The sequence below is a fragment of the Sciurus carolinensis genome, chromosome 11 (assembly GCF_902686445.1).
Source record: "Sciurus carolinensis chromosome 11, mSciCar1.2, whole genome shotgun sequence".
Lineage (NCBI taxonomy): Eukaryota > Metazoa > Chordata > Mammalia > Rodentia > Sciuridae > Sciurus > Sciurus carolinensis.
The window spans coordinates 12,064,054-12,079,004 of record NC_062223.1 but is presented as its reverse complement, the minus strand read 5'-3'; positions in this window follow the sequence as shown (position 1 = coordinate 12,079,004).

The following is a 14,951-nucleotide window of genomic DNA, read 5'->3' as shown; positions in this document are numbered from 1 at the left end:
GTATTGTTGAACATACACATCTCACCCTCAAAAATACTCTTTATAAACAAAAAGGGGGAATAAAGGAGACCTTCAGGTCCCCTAAAGATAAACTTTCTCTTTGTCTCTTTGTTTGGGGTTTTTTAACTCTGGGTAATAAGGGTAACTCGGTGCTTTACTGGAGCTGCGGCTCAGTTTGTGTGTTTCCACGGAATAAACTAACTTACAACCTCTTTTTAGTCTCTTAGGAGGAACAGTTCAACTATGTAACAAAACAACTGCTTCTCTCAATTGTACTTCAGATTTGTGTTATCTCTCAATGTTAAAATGCTTCTAGGTTCCTGCTGGCAGACTTAATGTGTGTTCCTACCTTCCTACCAGTCCCAGTCTCTGTTACAGATGCAGAATTGCCAGTGTTACTATCAAGAAACAGGAGAGAATTTGGCATCACAGCGACTATGGTCACTGCAATAGTGGTTTCTGCAACAGCAGCACTAGCAACTGCCATACCTACAACAACAACAGTCAATCACTTGGCCGAAAACACAGCTACTGCCTTACAAACTCAAGAAACTCTAAACCAACATTTAAGAACAGGCTTACTCCTGGTGAATCAAAGAGTGGACTTACTACAAGAACAAGTGGGCATATTACAAGAACTTTTGGGACTGGGATGTGTTTACTCTTTAAGAGCTGTTTGTGTTACCCCTATTGTATATGATAATTTCAGCACTGCAGCTGAGTTATCTAGTAATTTGTCACTTTACCTTACTTCTACTTGGTCATCTCAATTTGATAATCTTACCTCACAACTTAGAACCGAAATTGTCAAAGCTAATTCTACTAGGGTACATATTGCTTCTGTATCTGAGATGGCTAAATGGTTTTCTTCTGCTTTCGATTTTGTAAAACAGTGGGCAGGTTTGGGCACTTTGGGACTGCTTCTCCTCATTGGTATCCTTTTCCTCACTCATCTGGTTGTACAACTACGAGCCACCCAACAAATGGACCAGATTATTTTTCATCAGGCCATGACTGCCCTAGAGGCCGGCAGTTACCCACAAGTATGGCTCTCGATGCTGGACCGGTAGTCAAAGACGGGTAAGGAAGGAGGTGACACCGTACCGACCTAAGACAGGAGCTGTAGCATGCTCTACAGTTATCCGATGACGGGTAAGGACGGTGGTTGACCACTCCGCCTAAGACAAGCACGGTCCCGAGCTTTCCTTTTCTTTTTAAAAGAGAAAAGGGGGAACTGTCGGGGTTTCGGCCGGACCCCTGGCCCTAGGTGTGGCAAGGCTAAGATGGCGCCTGGCAGGCTGCCAGTGCGGTTGGCTTTTGCATAAACAACTGACATTATTTTGAGGAAGTTCCAGGGATTGGCTGAGCTCCCTGATGGACAGTGCAGGTCCACTGTATGCCTGCCTTTGCTGCCTGTATCTGTGGATGCTCTCCCCTCATGCTTGAGTTGCTGATTGGTTACAATAATGTATATATTGGAGTGTAAGTTCCTCAAAGAGGAGAACAAAGAAAGAACTATGAGGAAGTAAGTGCGCAAAATAAAGAGCTCAAAAGAACCAGGTTTGCGTCTCATTTCTCTGCGGGCAGGGAGCGCGACAGTTTCTAGAATCTGAATCACTCCCTGAGCATTGCATTTCCATTCAGGGACTGTTTGCTCAAAGTGAAGCCCTATTCTTTAGCCCTTTCTTTATCAGTATATAAAGGTGTATTTTGAGATGTCATTCTGGGGAAGCAGAGGTCCAATGAGGTCTGTGGAGTCACTGATTCTGGTTGTCTGCCTGGATGCTCCATCAGCCAGTTTGTCTTTCATATTTACTAGGCTCTCCAGACCATCTGTTGGTCATAACAACGTATTATTGCCAGCCTCTAATAACACCATGTTTTCAGGGACATGTTTGACTTCTCTGTTATCTACAGTAAGATGTCCTCTTTCTTTCCACAAGGGCCCATGGGAATATATTACCCCAAAGGCATAACATGAATCTGTGTACATGTCCAACTGCTTTAGCTTCTAGGAGGCAGTACTTTAGCCTCCAAGGTTTCCTGTAAGGTTGCTACTGCATGCCTACCCAATACTTAACCTGGTTCATAAAACTGTTCCCTCTGCAAAGAGTGATAACTTGGGGCTGAGCACAGATGGATCAGAGAGATTCAGCTGATTGGTATGCTCTAGTTCAATAATCTGCAGGCAATTAATTTGGGGTGGGGAGGGATTTTGGAATCAAAGGCCTCATTTGGGAGGAATGTGGCAGTAACCTGTGCAGTAGAATGGCTTGGTATATTCCTATTCTTGAGGTGAGCCAATGGCCTTTTTTATTCTAACAGGGAGAGGACATGGTGGGGCACATACACAAAGGTTGTCATAAGATGAATTTTTCTGCCACCTGTGGAACATTAGAAGTGACTGCAAACTCTCATAAGCAGAGAGGCCATTCCTTAGCATGTGATCCATGTTTGGAAAAATATTGATTAGAAGTGATGGGAGTAGATACACTTGCCTAACTCATGGTCTGGTTGTTCACTGGTGTTGGGTTTTCATAGATACCCTTTTTCAGGTTAAGGAAACTCTTCAATTGGTAGAATTTTTTTTTAAATGAATGACAGATTCTGTCAAATGCTTTTCCTGGGGATATTGAGAGGGTCCTATTATCCAATCAAGCTAATTAACATAATTAACATATCCAGTTACATCCTCCAGTTCTATCCACATTGTCCCAATTACAAAAATTCCATCTTTTTGAAGACTTTGTATTATTCTATTGTGTATATACACCACATTGTTAATCCACTTATCTGTTGATACACATTTAGGTTGCTTCCATATCCTGGAGATTGAACAATACACTTTTGAATGATCAATGGGTTATTGAAGGAATTGGGGAGAAATTTAAAAATTCTTAGAATCAAATTAAAATGGAAACACAATCTACCAGAATCTGTGGGTTACAGTGGAGGTATTCTGAGAGGGAAGGTTATAGTCATGAGTGTCTGCATAGAAAACAACTAGGGAGATCTCAAATAAAATGCTCAATAGGGGCTGGGGAGATAGCTCAGTTGGTAGAGTGCTTGCCTTGCAAGCACAAGGCCCTGGGTTCAATTCCCAGTACCACAAAAAAAAAAAAAATCAATAGTGCATCTCAATAAAAATGAAAGAAAATCAATGTCAAAATCAGTAGAAGAAAAGAAATAAAGCATATCACAGCTGAAATTAATGAAATATAAACTAAAATAACAATACAAAGAAACAATTAAACAAACATTTGGTTCTTTGAAAAGATAAACAAGATTGATAAACCCTCAGCCAAATTAACCAAAAGAAAGAGGGAAAATACAAAAATTAATAAAATTGGAGACAAAAGGGGTATATTGGAACAGATGTCACTAAAATTTAGAGAATCATCGGGGACTACTTTGAAAACTTATATTCTAGTAAATTGGAAAATCTGGAAGAAATGATAAATTTTCTGGACACATATAATCTTCAAAATCCTCAACATGCAGTTGAAACAGTAATGAAAAGTCTCCCAACAAAGAAAAGTCAAGGACCAAATGATTTTCCTCCTGAATTTTACCACATCTTTAAAGAAGAGCTAAAATTAATGTTTCTCACTCTATTCCACGTGAAAAAGGGGGGAAGGAACACTTTCAAATTAATTCCTCAAAGTCAGAATCACCTTGGTAGCAATAACAGATAAAGATACAACAACAACTAAAAAGGAAAATTACAAACCAATATCTTTGATGAACAATTCATAAGAATCCTCAATGAAGTGCTTGCAACCTAAATTCAATAGCATATTTGAAATATTATACGCCATGATCAAGTTGGAGGGATGTTTCAAAATATGCAAGTCAATAAGTGTAATGCATATCATAAGTAGAAATAAAGATAAAAGCACATAACCATCTCAATCGATGTAGAAAAAGTCAGGGATACATAGAGGAAATTTATCTCAATGTAGCAAAAGTGATATATGAAAAACTCATATCCAACATCATGCTGAATGGGGAAAAACTGGAAATATTTACTCTAAGATCAGAAATGAGAGAAATATGTCCACTCTTACCATTCTGTACAATAGAATACTTGAAATTTTAGCCAGAGCAAGTAGGCAAAAGAAGGACATAAAAGGGATACAAAGAGGAAGAAGGAAATACAGTTATCCTTTTTTGCAGATCACATGATCCTATGCTTAGAAGATCCTAAAGGCTCCACTAGAAGTCTTCTAGATCTAATAAACATACCCAAAAAAGTGCAAGATACAAAACCAACATACAAAAATCAATAGTTTCTTTTATACACCAATACTGAACAAACTGAGAAAAGAAATCAGGGGAAAAATTCCATTCATAACAGCAGGGGGAAAAAAAACTAAGAATACAATCACTCAAAGAGGAAAAATAACTTTATATTGAATATTATAGAACACTGAAGAAAGAAATTAAAGACACTAGAAAATGGAAAGACTTCCCATGCCCATGGATTGAAAGAGTATTGTCAAATGGCCATATTACCGATGAAATCCCCATTCAAATATCAATGACATTCTTCACAGATCTTGAAGAAGAAATTCAAAAATTCACATGGAAGCAAAAAAGATCCCAAATATCCAATAATTCCTGAGCAAAAATAGCAATGCTGAAAGCATTACAATACTCAATTTCAAAACATGCTACAGAACCACAGTACTGCAAGGTACTGGCAGAGAAACAGATACATTGACCAGGGGAATAGAGAACAGAGACAAACCCATACAGCTAGAGCCATATGTTCTTGACACTGGAATCAAAAATATGCATTGGAGGAAAACTCATCTCTTTACAAATGATGCTGGGAAAACCAGACTTGCACCTGTAGAAGACTAAACATTGATCCCTGTAATGGTTAATTTGAATTGTCAACTTGATTGGATCAAGAGATGCTGATGATTAAGAGGTTTCTGGGTGAGTCAGTCAAGATGTTTCTAGGAATAATTGGCATGTGTAATAGCAAACTGAACTGGAGACCCTCCCTAAGTGTAGGCAGTACCATCCAATAAGATGGTGCTTGGATGAAATAGGATTCCAGTACTCAGGATATAATCTCAAGAATTAATAAATAGAACTTTATCAAATTAAAGTTTCTTCACAGTAAAGGAAGTAAAGGGAAAATTATCAGAGTGAAGAGAGAGCCTACAGAATAGGAAAAGATTTTGCCAGCCACTCTTATAATAGAGAATTAATGTATAAAATACATAAACTCAGACTTAACAACCCAAAACCAAAGAACCCAATCAATAAGTGGGCAAATGAACTGAGCAGACACTTCTCAAAAGAAGAAATTCAAATGGCCAATAAATGGATGAAAAAATACTCAATATCTTTAGTCTTCAGGCAAATGTAAATTGAAACTACACTGAGATTCCATCTTATCCCAGTCAGAATGGCTACCATCAAGAAAACCAAAAGCAATAAATGCTGGTGAGGATGTGAGGAAAAAGGAACACTTCTACACTGTTAGTATGAATGTCAATTAGTATAATCACTATGAAAATCAGTCTGGAGGTTCCTCAAAAATCTAAAAACAGAACTATCTGGAGATTCAGCTATACCACTCCTACACCTGAAGGAATGAAAGTCAACATGCTACAAAGATACTTGCATATCAATGTTTACCAGAGCACAATTCACAAGAGCCAAGTCATGGAATCAGCCCATATGTCTGTCAATGGATAAATGAATAAATAAAATTGGATATATTTACCCAACAGAATATTAGTCACCCATAAAGAAGGATGAAATCATATCATTTGAAGAAAAATGAATGAAACTGGAGTTCATATTTATAAGGAAAAATGCAGCTCAGCTTAGGACCCATGGTGGCTCCGGCTCTTAAATCCAATGGAGCTGGCGCTTGGTATGCCCTGTCTGAGTTGCAGTCCAACAATAGCACCCAGAAATCCACAATGGACACAGGACCTCATGCAAGAGACTTTATCATGCGAACGACTAGAGCGTCCACTCCAGGGTTGGAAAGAAGGGAAAGAGAAAAATGGCATGGACATTTCTCCCACATATTGGAATCTCCCGGGCTGGAAGGAACCAATAGCAGAGGAGAATACTTGCAAGCTGACTGATGAACCAATAGCTAGCCAGGATGTTCAGACTGACAAGCTAGGATGTAATGTGGGAAGTAGGAAACGACTGTAGCATAGGCTGGAAATTTCTGCAACGTGAGGGGCAGGCAGAGCAGCTTTCAGACTGGCAAGTTAGGTTGTGGTGCAACGGAAGGGGCGGGAGATCAGCCTTGTATTACATTCCCCCATTTTTGATTTTATAAGAAAATCTATTTTGGGTACTTTGATGAAGGTCCATCTTCTGTAATTGCTTCCTGCTGAGTGTGGACATAGAGCTGATTCAGGGAAGAGATATTGTCGTGGCAGGAAGGAGTTGGGGACTCAATAGTTCCTCTGGGGAGCACACCTGTAGTCAGGCTCTGATTCCTGTAAGATCCTGATATGCCTGTAATACAAGCTGATTGGTTGACATAGAAGTAGCACTCCTCCTATAAAAAGGACAGGGGGCTCCTCCTTTTTTTCAGCTGGCATTCTATTGGGAAAAAGAATCCAGTGGTTAGGAAAATAAACAGGAGTCTAGTCCTCATGGCTGGGCATGGTTGTCTGGTGTCTCAGTTGTCTGGTCCCCAGTCTCTGGAATGAGAGAAAGGATTGAGGGCTTGAAGTCCTTCAGTCTGAGACAGAGGGGTCCCACAGGAGTGGCTGAGTATCAGTTGGAAGAAATCTATGGATTAGGAGCTGGAGAGGGGTTAGTGAATCGAGAATAGAGTTTACCCCAAGAAATGTGTAGCCATCCTGGTAGATCTTGTACCTTGACAGTTGTTGGCATGGCCAGGATCACCATATGGGGTCCCTGCCACTTGGGAACCAGAGGGACTGTAGCCTCCTGAGGAGGAGAGATAAAAACTTGGTCTCCTATTTGAAGAGGTTGGGCAAGGAGGCCAGATAAAGGTTTAGGCAGGGTGGAGTCAGCATAACCCCATAGAAATGCTCAAATGTGATCTAGAAGAGGAATGGATATCTGAGAAGGAAGAAGGGAAGGAAGAGGCATTATCCCAGGGGGCAGGATGGGACGACCGTACATTAGCTTGGAAGGGGAAATATTAGCTGGTTTCTTTGGGAGTGAGCAAAGACACAGAAGAGCAAGGGGCAGGAGTTTAACCCAGTCAAGGTGAAGTTCTAAAGAGAGCTTGGTTAAGACATTTTTAAAAGTTCGGTTTGCTCTTTCTACTTTGCCTGATGACTTTCAGTGAAAGGGAATGTGGAAATGCCAAGGGACCCCAAGAGCCTTGGCAAGTTGTTGGGTAACTTGGGAAATGAATTCAGGTCCATTATCTGACTGGAAGGAAGTAGGCACTCCATAGTGAGGAATGATTTCATGAAGGATGAAGGTGGAAACAGTTATTGCCCTTTTGTTGGAGGTGGGGATGGCTTCAACCCATCCCGAGAAGGTGTCTATCATAACCAATAGGTATTTAGACTTTCTTACTGTGGGCATGTGAGTGAAGTCAAGTTCCCAGTCTACCCCTGGAATGGTGCCATGGGCTTGGTGAGTTGGAAAAGTGGGGGGTCTGACAGCTGTAGGATTTGTTCACAGGCAAACTTCACATGTGAAGGAGAGTTCCTTCAGAAATGAGATGTCAAAGGAGGACAGTTGCAGATGAGTCTTAGCAAATTGTAAGAGTGAAGAAATGTTGGGGTGAAACACACGATGGAGGTAGGAAAGTATTTCCCTGTTGGGGGGTGGTGGAGGTGCGGGATCATGGAGAGCCATAATGGGGGCTGGCATGGACGACAAGGCAGCCCTTTTAGCCTCCTCATCTGCCTTGTTATTGCCTGAAGAGATAAATGATTGATCTGTCTGGTGGGCTCTGCAATGTACAAGGCCTATAGTTGCTGGGAGGTGAATAGCTGCAAGGAGGTTTAGAATGTAACTAGAGTTGGCGATGGAGTTTCCTTTTGTAGTAAGAAGGCCCCTCTCTTTCCAAATAGCAGCATGCGAGAGGATAATGTGAAAAGCATATTTGAAGTTGGTGTAAATTGTGAGGGATTCTCCCTTTGTGAGGTGAATGTGCAGGTGAGGGCAATTAGTTCTGCCTGTTGGTTGGTGGTGTTGTTAGGTAGTGGTCCTGACTCTACCACCTTTTCAAGAGAGACAATGGCATATCCAGCTCTTCGGATCCCCTCATGGAGAAAAGAGCTTCCATCAGGGAACCATATGAAAGTAGGGTTGTGTAGAGCCCCTTCCTGGACATTGGAGGGGCAGGGAAGTAACTCCTCCAGGGTCTCAAGGCAGTTCTGGGTTGCTGAAGCATGTATGTTGGAAAACAGGGGTAAGAGGGTGGCTGGATTTAAAGGAGAGCACGTCTTAATGGAAATGACAGAGTCCTCAATAAGAGCAGTCTGCAAGGCTAACACCCAACAGGGTGGTAGGGTTTGCAGACCCTTATAAGTAAGAAACTCGGACAGATGATGAGGTGAGAGCACTTCAGTGGGAGCCCCAAAGGAAAGTTTTTTGATTCCTGGATCAAGAGAAATGCTGCCGCTAATACTCTAATACATGGCACCCAACCTCTTATGGTGGGGTCTAACCTCTTTGACAGGTATGCTATTGGTCCAAAGGTGGAATCAAACATGTGTCCTAAGACCCCACAGCAAACCCACTTTTCTCAGAGACAAACAGGTAGAATGGTCTGGTTAAGTCAGGGAGGTGTAGGACTGGGACCTGAAGAAGGGCTTTCCTTAAGGTCTGGAAAGGGGATTTCACTGTGTTGAGGAGAGGTTCAGTGGGAGTACCCTTTGAAGCCTCATATAAGGGAGCTGCCAGGATGGAAAAATTGGGGATCCAGGATCGTAAATATCCCCATAACCCCAAAAAGAAAAGAATTTCTTCCTTGGTGGATGGAGTGGGCACATCCTGCAGCAATGTTTTTCTCTCTACATTGATGGCCTTAAATCCAGGTGAGAGGCTAACTCCTAAGTAAATGAACTGAGGCTGGGAAAGTTGCACCTTTGCTGGAGAGACCCTGTAACCCCTATCAGCCAGAAAATTTAAAAGCTTAACTGTGTCTCTTTGGGAGTCCTCAAGAGAGGGACTACATAGAAGAAGATCATCAACATACTGTAAGAGAAAAGAGGAAACGAATGTGAGAGAGGCAACACCCTGAGATAGCGTTTGGCCAAAGAGATGAGGGCTGTCTTGGAATCCCTCTGGGAGAACTGTCCAGGTCAGCTGAGAAGAAACTTGAGTGAAAGTGTCAGTCCAAGTAAAAGCAAAGAAATCCTGTGAATCAGGATGAAGTGGGACAGTAAAAAATGCATCCTTCAAATCTAGCACTGAAAAGTATGTGGTGGAAAAAGGGACAGAGGAAAGCAGGGTGTAAGGATTGGACACAATGAGAAAGATGGGGACCACTGCTGAGTTAATGATGCAGAGGACTTGCACTCGATGGTAAGATCCATTAGGCTTCCTAACAACCAGGATGGGAGTGTTATAAGGTGAGTTGGTGGGCCGTAGGAAGCCTTTCTGCCTTAAATCCTGGATGATTGGTTGAAGTCCTACAAGGATCCTTTGGGGAAGGGGATATTGGGCCTGGGCTGGGTAGGATGTTGGGTCCTTTAGATGAATGAGTACAGGTGAGCATTTGGCTATAGAGGGTGTATGGGTGTCCCAGACCTTGGAGTCAACCAGGGAGGGAGGAAGGGGATATAAAGACTCTGTTTGAGCTGTATATTCCTGCAGAGTCATAAGAAGAGGAATAGTAGAGGAGTCTTGGCTGAGGTGTATGGTGGGTGAGAAGGAAATAGAGGCACCCAATTTGGTTAGGATATCCCTTCCCAGAAGGGGAATGGGACATGAAGGAATTATCAAAAAGGAATAAGTAAAGCCAATTTGTCCTATATGGCTGCTTATTGGAGGGGTTTGTAGGGGATTATATGGTTTTCCCTCTACCTCAACAATAGAGAATTTGGCAGGGGAAGTGGGTCCCCAAAACTCCTGCAGCACTGAGAAGGTGGCTCCAGTGTCTATAAGGAAAGGGATCTGCCTGCTGCCACCGTAAGGGTCACCCAGGGCTCCTGAGCAGTGATGGTCGTCGGGTGCAGAAGTCCCGGGCCCCTTCATTCATCCATTGCCAATCCCAGTAAGTCGCTGGAAGGAGGAGGCAAGGATGACCTGGCACTTCTTTGAGCACCAGGGCAATTCATTGCCCAATGTCCCAGTTGGTGGCATTTTGGACAAGGACTTAGGGGCTGCCGAGGGTTGGGGCAGGCTCGTGCCCAGTGGCCCTCTTGCCTGCACTTGAGGCATGGGCTTGGAGGTCTTCTGAGAGCTTGGGTGACCCTAGCAGTGGATGGTTGGGCAGGTCTAGCTGACTGAAAGGCTTTGGCCAGGATTTGGTATTTTAATTTTTGTGTTCTTTTTTTATTCCCTTCCATTATAAACCTTGAATGCCACTGCTAGAACCTCTGGCTGTGGGGTAAGGGGCCCCCTATCCAACAGCCTCAATTTAGCCTTTATGTCAGGGTAACTTTGGGAAAAATAAGTCATAAGTAGTTGCCTTCCCTCCAGAGTTTCAGGATCCTGGTTAGTATACCTGAGCATAGCCTCTGTGAGGCGACTTAGAAATGCTGATGGGTTTTCAGTTCTATCCTGCATTACTTCCTGAAGTTTATCATAGTTAATGGGTTTAGTGGCAGCTTTTCAGAGACTTGCAAGGACGCAGGTTTGAAACTCATCCCACCGTAGACACCCAGTCCCCGTATTATAGTCCCATTGGGGCTCCATATCTGGTACTGCTTCAGCCCCAATGGGGTGGGTTGGGGTCGATTGATGAATCTCATCTGCATAATTGTGTGCCTGTTCCCAGACTCTCCTGCGCTCCTCAGAGGTTAGGGTATTGGACATGATCATGTAAATGTCATGCCAGGTAAGGTTATAAGACTGGGTAAGGTACTAAAATTCCTTAATGAAGTTTGCAGGGTTGGAGGTGAAGTAGCCTAGCTGCTTCTCTATTTGGGAAAGATCAGACAGTGAGAAAGGAACATGGACTCTGATTACTCCCTCCGTGCCAGCCACCTCCCATAAAGGGGCTAAAACATGTGCATGGGACTGTGTGGTGGGAGGACTTGGTGGGCTGAGTGGAGGAGCAGAAGCGGAAATGGAATGAGGCAAAGGAGAGGAATGAACAGGGGTTTCTGCAGCAGGAGACCTGTAAGGAGGTGGTTCATCAACCAGATCAAAGTCAGAGGAGAAGGAGGGATTAAAAGGGGGAGGAGACGCTAAGAGAACGTGTTCAGGTTTTTGAGGACAGCAAAGATCAGGTTTAGCATGAAAGAAAGGAAAAACTCAAAGGAAAAAAGTCTCTTTCCATTCACCAGCTCGCCCACATATATACTTAATTATACCCAGTATAATTATACATATAACTATACCTAGTATAATGCTGGGATCTAGAATGTCATAAATAGACGATTCTGATTTACTATCTAAAGGACAGGTTGGCTCTAATTGAAGGAACAGGTGGAGGTGCTTGAGATTGTCTAATAAACATCCCAAGGGTGAGTTTGCCAACAGGGAGGTCCTGGATCCCATGGTGAAGACTGAGAAACACCTAAGTCAGTGCTCAAGGCATCCCATGAACACGGGTAGGTAACTACAAGAAGGTAGCACAAAGGTGTGGTTGTCACACAGCACCAATGCCTACCGGGCAATAGCCGTGAGGGTTTGAGGACCTGATATTAGGGTTTTCGAGTGCGAGATGAGCCTCAACCCTGAGAGAGAATCTCCACCATAAATTCAGGAATCCACCCAGCAGATAAGACTGACTATGGGGACCAGCCATAACTATGAAAGTCGTGGCTGGGGGTACCCCCACACCTCAGCAGCCTTGAGAGCCCCGAACACTTGACAGTCACTTCTCAGGTCAGCAGAGGTGTGTTTCAGTCAGTCTAGGGGGACCTGCCTAAGGGAACTCACCAATTTGAAGTCTGGTGTGGCATGCAGAAAGCTGGGCATCCAGGTGAATGGAAGGTGAGACTGTGTCTGTGGGTCACTGGGGCGGCAGATGGGTTTCCACTTGCCATCCAAGTCATGGCACCAGATGTAAGGAAAAATGCAGCTCAGCTTGGGACCCACGGTGGCTCCAGCTCTTAATTCCGACAGAGTTGGCACTCCGTACACCCCATCTGAGTTGCGGTCCAACAATAGCACCCAGAAATCCACAATGGACACAGGACCTCATGCAAGAGACTTTATCATGCGGACAACTAGAGCGTCCACTCCAGGGTTGGAAAGAAGGGGAAGAGAAAAATGGCGTGGACGCTTCTCCCACATATTGGAATCTCCCGGGCTGGAAGGAACCAATAGCAGAGGAGAATACTTGCAAGCTGACTGATGAACCAATAGCTAGCCAGGATGTTCAGACTGACAGGCTAGGATGTAACATGGGAAGCAAGAAATGGCTGTAGCATAGGCCAGAAATTCCTGCAACGTAAGGGGCGGGCAGAGCAGCTTTCAGACTGGCAAGTTAGGTTGTGGTGCAATGGAAGGGGCAGGAGATCAGCATTGTATTACAATATTGTTAAACAAAATAAGTCAGAAAGACAAAGTTTTGTATATTTTCCCTCATTAAGTGTAATCTTGGGGGGAAATTACAACATAAATATAATAGGGAGAATATTAGAGAAGAGGGAGTGGATGGGTGAGGGAAGGGTGAGGGAGGGTAATTTGGGATTGACTATAATTAAGGTAATTATGCAGGATAACTCTGCAGAAACAAATATACCATTATTCTGTATAATTAAAATGTGCTATTGAAATGATAAAATGCATATTCAAATAGCATAATAATATTTATATTGTAGAATTGCTCACATTAATTACTTTTTCCTTGAGATTCTCAACACGATCTATCAAATACTGATCATTTGTTGTCACCGTCTTATATGGCATATTATTATTACCTTTTTCTGCAAATGAAAGCATGTTCTGTAATTCAACACAAAAGTGGTGCCAATTATAAGCACTACAGTGTTCTCCTGATACTTTTTTGTTTCTATGGCCCAAAGATGGCATGATGGTATATGGAAATTACCTTTGACTCATAGATGATGAATTTCCACAAGTATGGAGCAAGGAGAGATAGCAGGAAGAAAAATATACAGCAGAAATAGAAAATAAAACAAAAGCAATAGAAAAATAATGGTAGTTTGGTATTTTAAAAGATAAACAATAAGGATAAATCTTTCAGTAGGTGAAAGAAAATAAGAAGACACAAAATCAGAAATGAAAGAAGAGCTATCACTACTGTCATCAGAGATTACTATGAATCATTATATGCCAACAAATTGGAAAATTTAGCAGAAATGAAGAAAGTCTTAAATATATATAACCCACCAAGATTGGGTCAAGGAAAACAGAGAAGTCTGAAAGACCATTATCAAGTAAGGAGACAGAAAAATCCTTCCAACAAAGAAAAGCCCAGGACAAAGTGGTTTTAAGGGTTAACTCTACATTGAAGATGAATTAAATCAATCTTTCTGAATCTCTTCCAGAAAAGAGAAGAGGGGACACTTTCAAACTCAGTGAGGCCAGAATTGATCTGAAACCATGAGAAGATAAAAATGCCACAAGAAAAACAAAACCCAAAAAACTATAGGCCAATATCCCCAAGAACATAACACAAAACTTTTCCAAGAAGATACTAAAAAACTGAATTCAACAGCACTTTAAAAATTCTATCGCAGATGCTGCTCCCCTCTGCCATAGGTCTTCTCTCGGGTGCAGCTGTACCTGATGCTGCTGCTGCAGTTGCCCAGAGGTCTTTTCTCTGAGTGATGCTGCCGTCTACACTGCTGCTGCCAATGCTTCTGCTGCCCCCTATACCACTGCCACCCCCGAGGTCACCTGGAGGTCTTCTTTCTGGGTGCCACTGCCACCACAGTCACTGATCCCCCACCTGCTACCAACATCACAGAAAACTGCAGCTGCTACTGACCCCTGCCAGCTGCCACCAATCCCCACCACTACTGCTTCCACCACTGTCCAGAAGTCCACTGCCAGGGATACTCCAGGTTTGGTTGCATGTGGCCACATCCAACTGGAGACACCGGCCAAGATCTGAGAGGTTGGGATTGCCAGTGGGTTTGCTGCTACCACCATCTTGGGGTGTAGCTTCCCCTGTTCAGGGAATGCTGGACAGGACCTGGAGGTTCAGTGTTGGGGTGTCTTCCTCCTGGGAGTGCTGGTGGCCACCATCTAGTTGTTCTTTCTTAAGATTGCTCATCCCTGGTGTTCTTTCTCCAAATTTTTGTGACATTGAGATCTTGGGACTACAACATGGCAGAATGCAGGATATCTGAAAGCCAGATCTGTGACACAGAGACTGGCCTTCCAGGACAAGTCTGAGCCAGGCAGTCTAGTGAGAAGTAAGATACAGGGCTGAGAAACTTTCCAATGCCAACAGAGAGAGTTGTTCAATTTTCCATTGAGATTTATTTTATTTATATTTTTTCATCTCTAACATCTCTCCCTACCACATTTGGAGCAAGGTATTTTTCATGCATCAATCTGTTGAGGATGATCATATATGCATGATGTTTGTAGTTCTGTTGTATATTCTTGTATTTAAATTTTTTCACTTTATATGTATTCTTCCTCTCATTTGTCTGTTTTCCTGTATTCCTTTTCTATGTTTTCTCCACCTAACGGCCAATGTTTGTTGGATCATCTTCCACTGTTCCTGTGCATTTTAACTTCCAGTTTCTCTCTTTCTTCCTAATGAACATTGCATCCTACACTATTTCTGTTCTCTCTTTGTCCACCATTTGAAACACTAAACCTTTTTTAGCAAATTTTTGGTTTATGTTGTAGACAGTGATTGAAATCATCCTTTC